Source organism: Salmo salar, chromosome 19, assembly GCF_965601325.2.
Source record: "Salmo salar chromosome 19, fSalSal1, whole genome shotgun sequence".
Lineage (NCBI taxonomy): Eukaryota > Metazoa > Chordata > Actinopteri > Salmoniformes > Salmonidae > Salmo > Salmo salar.
Window position 1 is genome coordinate 59,763,106 of NC_138309.1, and position 8,988 is coordinate 59,772,093.

Here is an 8,988-nt window from a genome sequence, read left to right on the forward strand (position 1 = left end):
GTGTTACATGGGTTACATTCATTAGACCAGGCCTGGGCAAAGGCCGGCCCGGGGGCCGTATGCGGCCCGCGACCTGATTCAACATGGCCCGCGGAATCATGCTCAGATCACATAAAGAATTTGCGATAGTAAAGTTTTGAAAAAAAGTATTTGTTTATTCAAATTAAAAGCCCAATGAATACTCACCTTTGTGTAATATTGTAACTCCCACCGCTTGTGGGACATTTATTTTGAAGACAGGTATAAATAACAACTGCACGAGGACAGTGACTGACAGGCTGACACACACGCCACAAATAGTAGCTAGCTAGAAATTATTTTTCAAAGAAAAGGAAAGTAGACAATGAATGTAGGGTGTTCCAGCAAGAGTGGACATCTAAATATCTCTTTATTGAGGTATCCGGGAAAGCTGTGTGCTTAGTGTGCAAAGATAGCAACCCTATCTTGAAAGACTACAACTTGTCCAGACACTTCCAGACGAAGAATGCAGAGAAATATAGGAATATGTCTTCTGAGCAGAGGGCAAGTGCATCGAAAGAGTTGCTTTCTCAGCTGCAAAAGCAGCAAGGACTTTTCACAAAACTGCATTCAGCATATGACGGAATTGCAAGAGCTAGCTATGTACTGTCCCACAAAATTGCTAAACATAGCAAGCCATTCGCTGAGGGCAAATTCATTAAAGAATGTTTCATTGACTCTGCAGCAATACTTTGACCCGAGAAGAAAGAGCTGTTAGGAAATGTTTCCCTGTCAAGACGAACAGTGACATGGCGTGTTGAGGACATCGCAGAGAATATGACACAACAGTTGAAAGTCAAGGTAAAGGATTTCACCTATTTCTCCTTGGCCCTGGATGAGAGCAGTGATGCAGGTGACACAGAGCAGTTGTTGATATTCTTACGAGGCATAACCCCAGACTTTGAAATTACAGAGGAGCTTGCTCCAGTGCAGTCAATGAAGAGCACAACCACAGGGAAAGATTTATTGGAGGAGGTTAATAAGTGTGTGGCAAAGCTGGGACTGAGTTTTGAAAAGTTATCCAGTGTGACCACTGATGGGTGCCCAAACTTGACAGGAAAAAACATTGGCCTTTTGAAAAGGATACAAGATCAAGTAGCTGAGCTGAACCCAGACGAGAAAATAATTTTCCTGCATTGCATTATTCATCAGGAGGTTCTCTGTAAATGTGTTCTGAAAATGAGACATGTTGTGGATACAGTCACTAAAGTGGTAAACTTCATAAGAGCAACATCTTTAAACCACAGGCAGTTTGTCTCACTGTTGGAAGAGACAGAGTCGGGTCATGCAGATCTCCCCTACCACACAAACATTAGATTGCTGAGTTTGCGGAAGGTGTTTAAAAGGGTGTGGGACCTGAAGTCGGAGATTGCTGAGTTTTTGCAAATGAAAGGAAAATATGTGGATTTCCCTCAACTGCAAGATAAAGAATGGTTGGCTGATTTTGCCTTCACTGTGGACATCATGGCCCTCATGAATGAACTGAATTACAAACTGAGGGAAGGGCCTTTTTGCACATCAGATGTACAGCCTTGTCAAAGCCTTCAAGGGATAATGAATTCTCCCGACCCGCCAAGTTTCTACTTGGCCAACAATCTCACCCACCTTCCGACACTACTAGTCTGTTCCCTATCAGATGACCAGTGGGAGAAGTATACATAACTGCTGCGTGCTTTGAACTGTGAGTTCTCGCCATTTTGAGGATTTCAAAGTGTTGGAAAATGACATGCTGTTGGTTTCCTCTCCTTTCACCTTCAATGTGAATCACGTTCCAACTGACCTGCAACTTGAGCTTATCGATCTTCAGTCTGATGCAGTGATTGGAGAACTATTCAAAACAATGTCACTGACGAGGTTCTATGCATCTCTCGATGAACAAAACTTTCCAAAGATTAGGAGTCATGCTCAGAAGATGTTTGTACTGTTTGGGTCAACCTGTGTATGTGAACAGACATTTTCAGTGATGAAATATAACAAGTCAAGGCACAGATCATCTCTTACTGACTCTCACCTCTCAGCAACCCTGCGCATAGCGACGTCAGAAACTATACCTGATTTCACTGCCCTAGTCAATGCCCATCAGACTTCACTCCTCACACTGATTGAGTGGTTTCAATGAAATGTTGAGCTGTCTCTTTCTTGTGTTTTTGTGCATACCCGTTAACAAGAGTTCTGTCCGTTTACTTTTCCCTCTGTGTAGTTCATTGCATGTTTAATAATGAAAATATCTACCAAATGAGAACATGGATGTGGTTTATTTCTGTGCATGTTAAAAAAGTAAAGTTAGTATATCTGGATATGACTTACAGTAGTGTCAACACAGTCAGACACATGATTTATAATCCTGTAATATGATTCTGGCCCGCGATGGCAAAAATCTATTATAATATGGCCCTCCATGGAAAATAATTGCCCAAGCCTGCATTAGACCATTATATCTACCCTGCACACACTATATGGTACACTGACATGCATGTTAATAACCTCTACTGGATCAGTGGGACCCCGGGGACAGTTGAGCTAACATAGGCTAATGCGATTAGCATGAGGTTGTAAGTAACAAGACAATTTCCCAGGACATAGACCTATCTGATATTGTCAGAAAGCTTAAATTATTGTTAACCCAACTGCACCGTCAAATTTACAGTAGCTATTAATCAAATCAAATGTATTTATATAGCCCTTCTTACATCAGCTGATATCTCAAAGTGCTGTACAGAAACCCAGCCTAAAACCCCAAACAGCAAGCAATGCAGGTGTAGAAGCACAGTGGCTAGGAAAAACTCCCTAGAAAGGCCAAAACCTAGGAAGAAACCTAGAGAGGAACCAGGCTATGAGGGGTGGCCAGTCCTCTTCTGGCTGTGCCGGGTGGAGATTATAACAGAACATGGCCAAGATGTTCAAATGTTCATAAATGACCAGCATGGTCAAATAATAATACAATAGTTGTTGAGGGTGCAACAAGTCAGCACCTCAAGAGTAAATGTCAGTTGCCTTTTCATAGCCGATCATTGAGAGTATCTCTACCGCTCCTGCTGTCTTTAAAGAGTTGAAAACAGCAGGTCTGGGACAGGTAGCACATCCGGTGAACAGGTCAGGGTTCCATAGCCGCAGGCAGAACAGTTGAAACTGGAGCAGCAGCACGGCCAGGTGGACTGGGGACAGCAAGGAGTCATCATGCCAGGTAGTCCTGAGGCATGGTCCTAGGGCTCAGGTCCTCCGAGAGAGAGAAAGAAAGAAAGAGAGAAAGAGAGAGAGAATTAGAGAGCATACTTAAATTCACACAGGACACCGGATAAGACAGGAGAAATACTCCAGATATAACAGACTGACCCTAGCCCCCCGACACATAAACTACTGCAGCATAAATACTGGAGGCTGAGACAGGAGGGGTCAGGAGACACTGTGGCCCCATCAGATGATACCCCCGGACAGGGTCAAACAGGCAGGATATAACCCCACCCACTTTGCCAAAGCACAGCCCCCACACCACTAGAGGGATATCTTCAACCACCAACTTACCATCCTGAGACAAGGCCGAGTATAGCCCACATTGAAAGAATACCATGCTATTGTTTGAGGAGAGTGCACAGTTATGAACTTGAAAAGTTATGAATAAACCAATTAGGCACATTTGGGCAGTCTTGCTACAAAATTTTGAACGGAAATGCAATAGTTCATTGGATAAGTATAAACTTTGCACAAACGCTGCCGCCATCTAGTGACCAAGATCTAAATTGCACATAGATTCCTAAGTCATATATTGGCCTTTCTCTTGCATTTCAAAGATGATGGGGGGAAAACGCATGTTTTTTTAGTTGTATTATCTTTTACCAGATCTAATGTGTTATATTCTCCTACATTACATTCACATTTTGTCACGGCTGTCGAAAGGAGGAGCGGACCAAAGTGCAGTGTGTGTGTCGTTCCACATTCTATTTACACTGTGAAACTATGCAATACATAAATAAACTGAATGACAAAAACAACAAACTGTGACACAGAGGTGAAACATACACTGACTCAAAGATAATCTCCCACAAACCCAGGTGGAAAAAAAACCTACTTAAGTATGATCTCCAATTAGAGACAACGAGGACCAGCTGCCTCTAATTGGAGATCATCCCAAACAAAACCCCAACATAGAAATACAAAACTAGAACCTGAACATAGAAATAGAAAACATAGAGAGAGAAAAACCCTGTCACGCCCTGACCTACTCTACCATAGAAAATAACATCTTTCTATGGTCAGGACGTGACACATTTCCACAAACTACAAAATGTTTCCTTTCAAATGTAATCAAGAATATGCATATCCTTGCTTCAGGTCCTGAGCTACAGGCAGTTAGATTTGGGTATGTCATTTTAGGCATCCTTAAGCGGTCCTTGTACGGTTACTGAAGTCACATTAAATGTTGTCGTGTCTTTACTATGGATTAAGTGATATATGACATGCTATTTTATCATATAAATTCTCTGTAATTAATATTAGCTGATTAAACTAATCATGTAAATGTAATTAACTAGAAAGTGGGGGCACCATGGAAGAATGTTTATAGAGCTGTTGTCTTCTGAATAAACTCTTAAAGACCTGGTAATCTTTTATATCAATAGCAGTCAATTAATAATCGTCACCTTATTCAGTCTCATCTGAACGTTGTAAAATTCTTGGTTATCTTCACAAACCCTGGCTAAGAAGTTGAATCAGCAATACAACATTTGGTTTAATGATTTATTTACTAAATACCTAAATAATCATACAGAATTACATATACCCAGGATGGATCATACATCGATTACTAATTATGTCACAAAAGAAAACGTCCCTAGCGGATAAAACCGATATGACGGCTGGTTACACAAAGAAAGGGGTTGGGTTTGAATGAAAGCGCAGGAAGACCGAGGAACAAAAGGATTGGGTCTCTATTGGACCTTATGAAGCTATGCTATCGTAAATACAGAATCTTATGCATTCTAAATAACCGCCCATTCGTAAAAGGAAAATGCAAAAACTATATTTACTTTGAGCTGCGCTTCGATAGATTGATCGAAGATGGAAGGCTGGGTTGCCCAGCAGAGAACTCCCTTGTCCTTCGAAGAATATTTGTGGGCGGATACGTTGTCGTACCCTGTCGTCTTGTGGTAGAATGGATACGTTGTAGTACCATTGTGGTGTGGTAGAACGGTTACGTTGTAGTACCCTGTCGTTCTGAAGAGATTGTTCGTCCTTTCCAAGGCCACGCACGTTTACAGCTGCTGCTGATAACTCGACGTCTAGGATGTATCACTTCTTTAGTGAATAAGAGTTCAAAGTTCATACCAAGTTGCCATACTATAAGCTCATGCTATATTCTGGCTGGTATAGTCGAAATTCATCCTTCCAGCGTGGCGATCGTCACCTCCACGTTGAAATTCGCCCTTCTAAACGTATGGACATCAGTCATCGGGAACACAATGTTAATTTCGTTAGGTTGTAGTCGTTCAACCATTCACAACCAGAGCTCACGCTGAGGTTGGCTTAGTTCACCGTGAATTGAGTCACAGGGGCTCTTATAGAAATGGAGAAAAGGGGTTGCATCATTTCCAACCAATGCCTAATCACATGGGCGTGTCAACTGATTGAGCATATTTTACTTATGAAAACAATTCTCTCATTTTAAAAACTAAAATTACATTTAATCTTTTTACAAATAGTTTCATATTTCAACATTTAAATTGCACAACAATTCCATGTGAATCTGATAACTAGAATGTATAGACTTCCAAGATATAGTTTGTCATCCTATAATCAGTAATAATGTCTCAGACGACAACTGATCTGACATCATATTTTTTAAGTACCAACGGACACTTTCAACTGGTTGGATTACATAAAGATTGTTCTTTTCCCCAACCTTTTGATGTTACAATACTCTCTCTATGTTAACAAAGGGCTTTCCAAGAGTCCATTCTGTAGAGTAGAGAGAGAAAAGGGGGAAAGGTATTTATGGGGGTCATAACTCTCACCAACAGGACAACTTCATGACAATGTGGAATAGTCAACCTTGCACATCACTGAATAGTACATATTCACATCCTGCATCTTTGTAGGCTAATATCAGTTCTGGACATATACAGGAAGTGGTGCCAAGATATCAGCTGGCTGGTTGTCAACCACCTGGAGCTGTCAGTGTACTGCAACAGTCCTGAACCCCAGCCTAGAGGGAGGCAGAGGGGGCTACAGGTGTTGACTGGGGGATCCCTGAGATGTCTGGCTAGGGAAGAAAATACCCTGGGAGAGGGGTAAATATGCTACCTCTCTTTCCTCTCCTCTCTTCCTAATCTACAGAGGGAATCACTCAAACAGCCAACCTAAATTCAACTTCAGACAGAAACACGTATAGGAGGCTCCAAGGATTCACAGAGCGATAGCGAGAGAGCGAGAGAGCGAGTTGGAGGGAGAAATGGGAGAGAGAGATGAGAGTGGGGGGAAGAGTAGAGAGGGAGAAGAGAGAGGGGGAGGGAGAGGATGAGCGGGGAGAAAGAGATGGGCAAGAGGGGGGAGGGAGAGGATGAGAGACATATGGGAAAGAGAGGAAGAGGAGAGAGAGACAGAGAGAGAGAGAGAGGAGAGAGAGTTGGAGGGAGAAAGGGGAGAGAGAGATGAGAGAGGGGGAGGGAGAGGATGAGAGGGGAGAAAGAGATCGGCGAGAGGGGGGAGGGAGAGGATGAGAGACATATGGGAGAGAGGAAGAGGATAGATAGAGAGAGAGAGAGAGAGAGGGAGACAGCCAGCCAGTCGAGAGAGTGTTGAAAACTTTGGGCCGATAATCCTCTTTTTCTCTCTCTTTTCCTCTCCTCCAGTGAGGGAGCAGTTATGTAAAAGACATCTATAATTCTGTTCTATGAAACATCAAAGCCTTGCACCACCTCCTCACAATCTGCATATACTGTATGCTGTGTCCAGGGAAAAGATAGAGGGAGCTGAGAGGGAGGAGGTTTGAGCTAGAAATACTTCATGGGGAGATTTAGAAAGTTGGGAGATTTAAACTGTTTTACAACATTAATCATTTGAGGAATAATCACAAGAAATTGACAGTGTAGGCCAACATGTTGGAATCGACAGGATCAAGGCATAATATTGATATATCTATGCATAGGATATTATGCATTATATAATTATACAGGATTAATATAAGGATTAACATAAGGGTTTAGCATTTACCTTGGGTAGAATGATTATTCGCTAAGTATGTCGCAACCACAATTTCCATTCCCTGTGTCTATGTAGCAAATCAAATCAAATCAAACTTTATTTAAAGGGCATTTTAAATCACAACTTACTTTACATTAAAACAATAAAATGAAAAAAGTAAAAAGTATGAATAAAAAAACATAAACCAGGGCATCCCGAGTGGCGCAGAGGTCTAAGGCTATGCATCGCAGTGCTAGAGGCGTCACTATCCCGGCCCTGACCGGGAGACACATGAGGCGGCGCACAATTGTCCGGGTTAGGGGAGGGTTTGGCTGGCCCATCCCACTCTAGCGACTTGTGTGGCGGGCCGTTAGCATGCATGCTGACACGGTCGCCAGTTGTATGGTGTCGTCTCCGACAAATTGGTGCTTCTGGGTTAAGCGGGCAGTGTGTCAAGAAGCAGTGTGGCTTGGCAGGGTCGTGTTTCGGAGGACGCATTGCTCTTGACCTTTGCCTCTCCTGAGTCCGTATGGGAGTTGCAGCGATTGGACAAGACTGTAACTACTAATTGAATATCATGAAATTGGGAAGGTAAAAAGTAACAACAAAACAAAAAAATAACATAAAACACAGAGGATACCGAAAACAATCACTGATTAAAGGCTATAAAGGTGAGGTTTTAAAAGTGATTTAAAAACTTCAATGGTGTCTGCCCCTCTTACCTGACAGGGCAAGCAGTTCCATAACTGAGGAGCTTTGATAGAGCATGCTCGCCCCCTGCCTTGGTTCTGCATTTAAGTACAGTAAGTAGGGGCGAAAATCTGATATCAACTTTGGAGGGGACAATTACATGAAATTTTCTCAAGAGCAATTCCTGAGGGGGGCACCAAAAGTAGTGCTGTAACACATAGCCTACATTGTAATATGGTAAATGTATATTGAGGAACCAAAGAAATAAGGTGTTTGCCGTACTCCTAACTACCGGTACCCAAAACTACACAACTAATCACAACAGCAATACCATTGCCTTTAACAAATCTTAGTTCAGTCACCAGTTTAAGTTGAGAGTGGGGGTATCCATGGCATTTTCCAATTATGTTCCTATTTTACAAGTCAAAAAACTTACCTGAGAATCCCTGTCTCTGCCAGTCTGTCCCTGCATATCTGTCCCCAACTCTGCTGTCTGTGTGACATCTACTGCCTGCTCTGCCTAATGACATCATTGTGAAACATTTCCATTAGAATTTCATTTCTTTCTTATGAACATTTTATCAACTAGTCTTTGAGATATTAGGCTACTAGGGTTCTTACTATGCGTTTTGGTGTATTGAAAAATACTCTGATGTCCGTCTTTTATTTTTCTGCCATTTTTCTACCTGTCTGGCTGGCTACACACACAGTGTGTAGGTTATTTACAGTAGGAGATGGGCTTCTATCATCTTCTATCATTCTATTTGGGCTTCGATCTAAAAGGTAGCTAGCAAATGTGAAACGGATTAAAATGACAAGAGTTGACAGCTGTATGAGTTCACCATTTACACAACATATGCTGCAACCTTTTGTAATTTTAATAGTTTGTTTCATATTGGCTGGCTTCCAACAATAGCTGAATTTGCAAAGCTAGCGAGCACCAATTCAGTTTCAGTGGTGTTTGCTATAATCTTTGCTACCCGGGTTAAATAAAGGTGAAATAAAATAAATAAATAAAAGTTCCCTTGCGACAATTTAGCTTTTGCAACGAGACCATTAAATATATTTAAGACAATGGTAGAAGAGAGTGTAGTTCTGTTCAGT

At 41.9% G+C, this 8,988-nt stretch overlaps 1 long non-coding RNA gene across 1 annotated transcript; it reads right to left on the minus strand.

The window, feature by feature from the left end:
* Nucleotides 1-2,254: 2,254 nt before the first annotated feature.
* Nucleotides 2,255-5,526, minus strand: LOC145862264 (uncharacterized). The gene is made up of 2 exons (XR_014381566.1): nucleotides 5,043-5,526; nucleotides 2,255-3,235 (listed from the first exon to the last, which is right to left on the minus strand). It is a non-coding gene; the product is annotated as an uncharacterized LOC145862264 (long non-coding RNA).
* Between the last annotated feature and the right edge of the window lie 3,462 nt (nucleotides 5,527-8,988).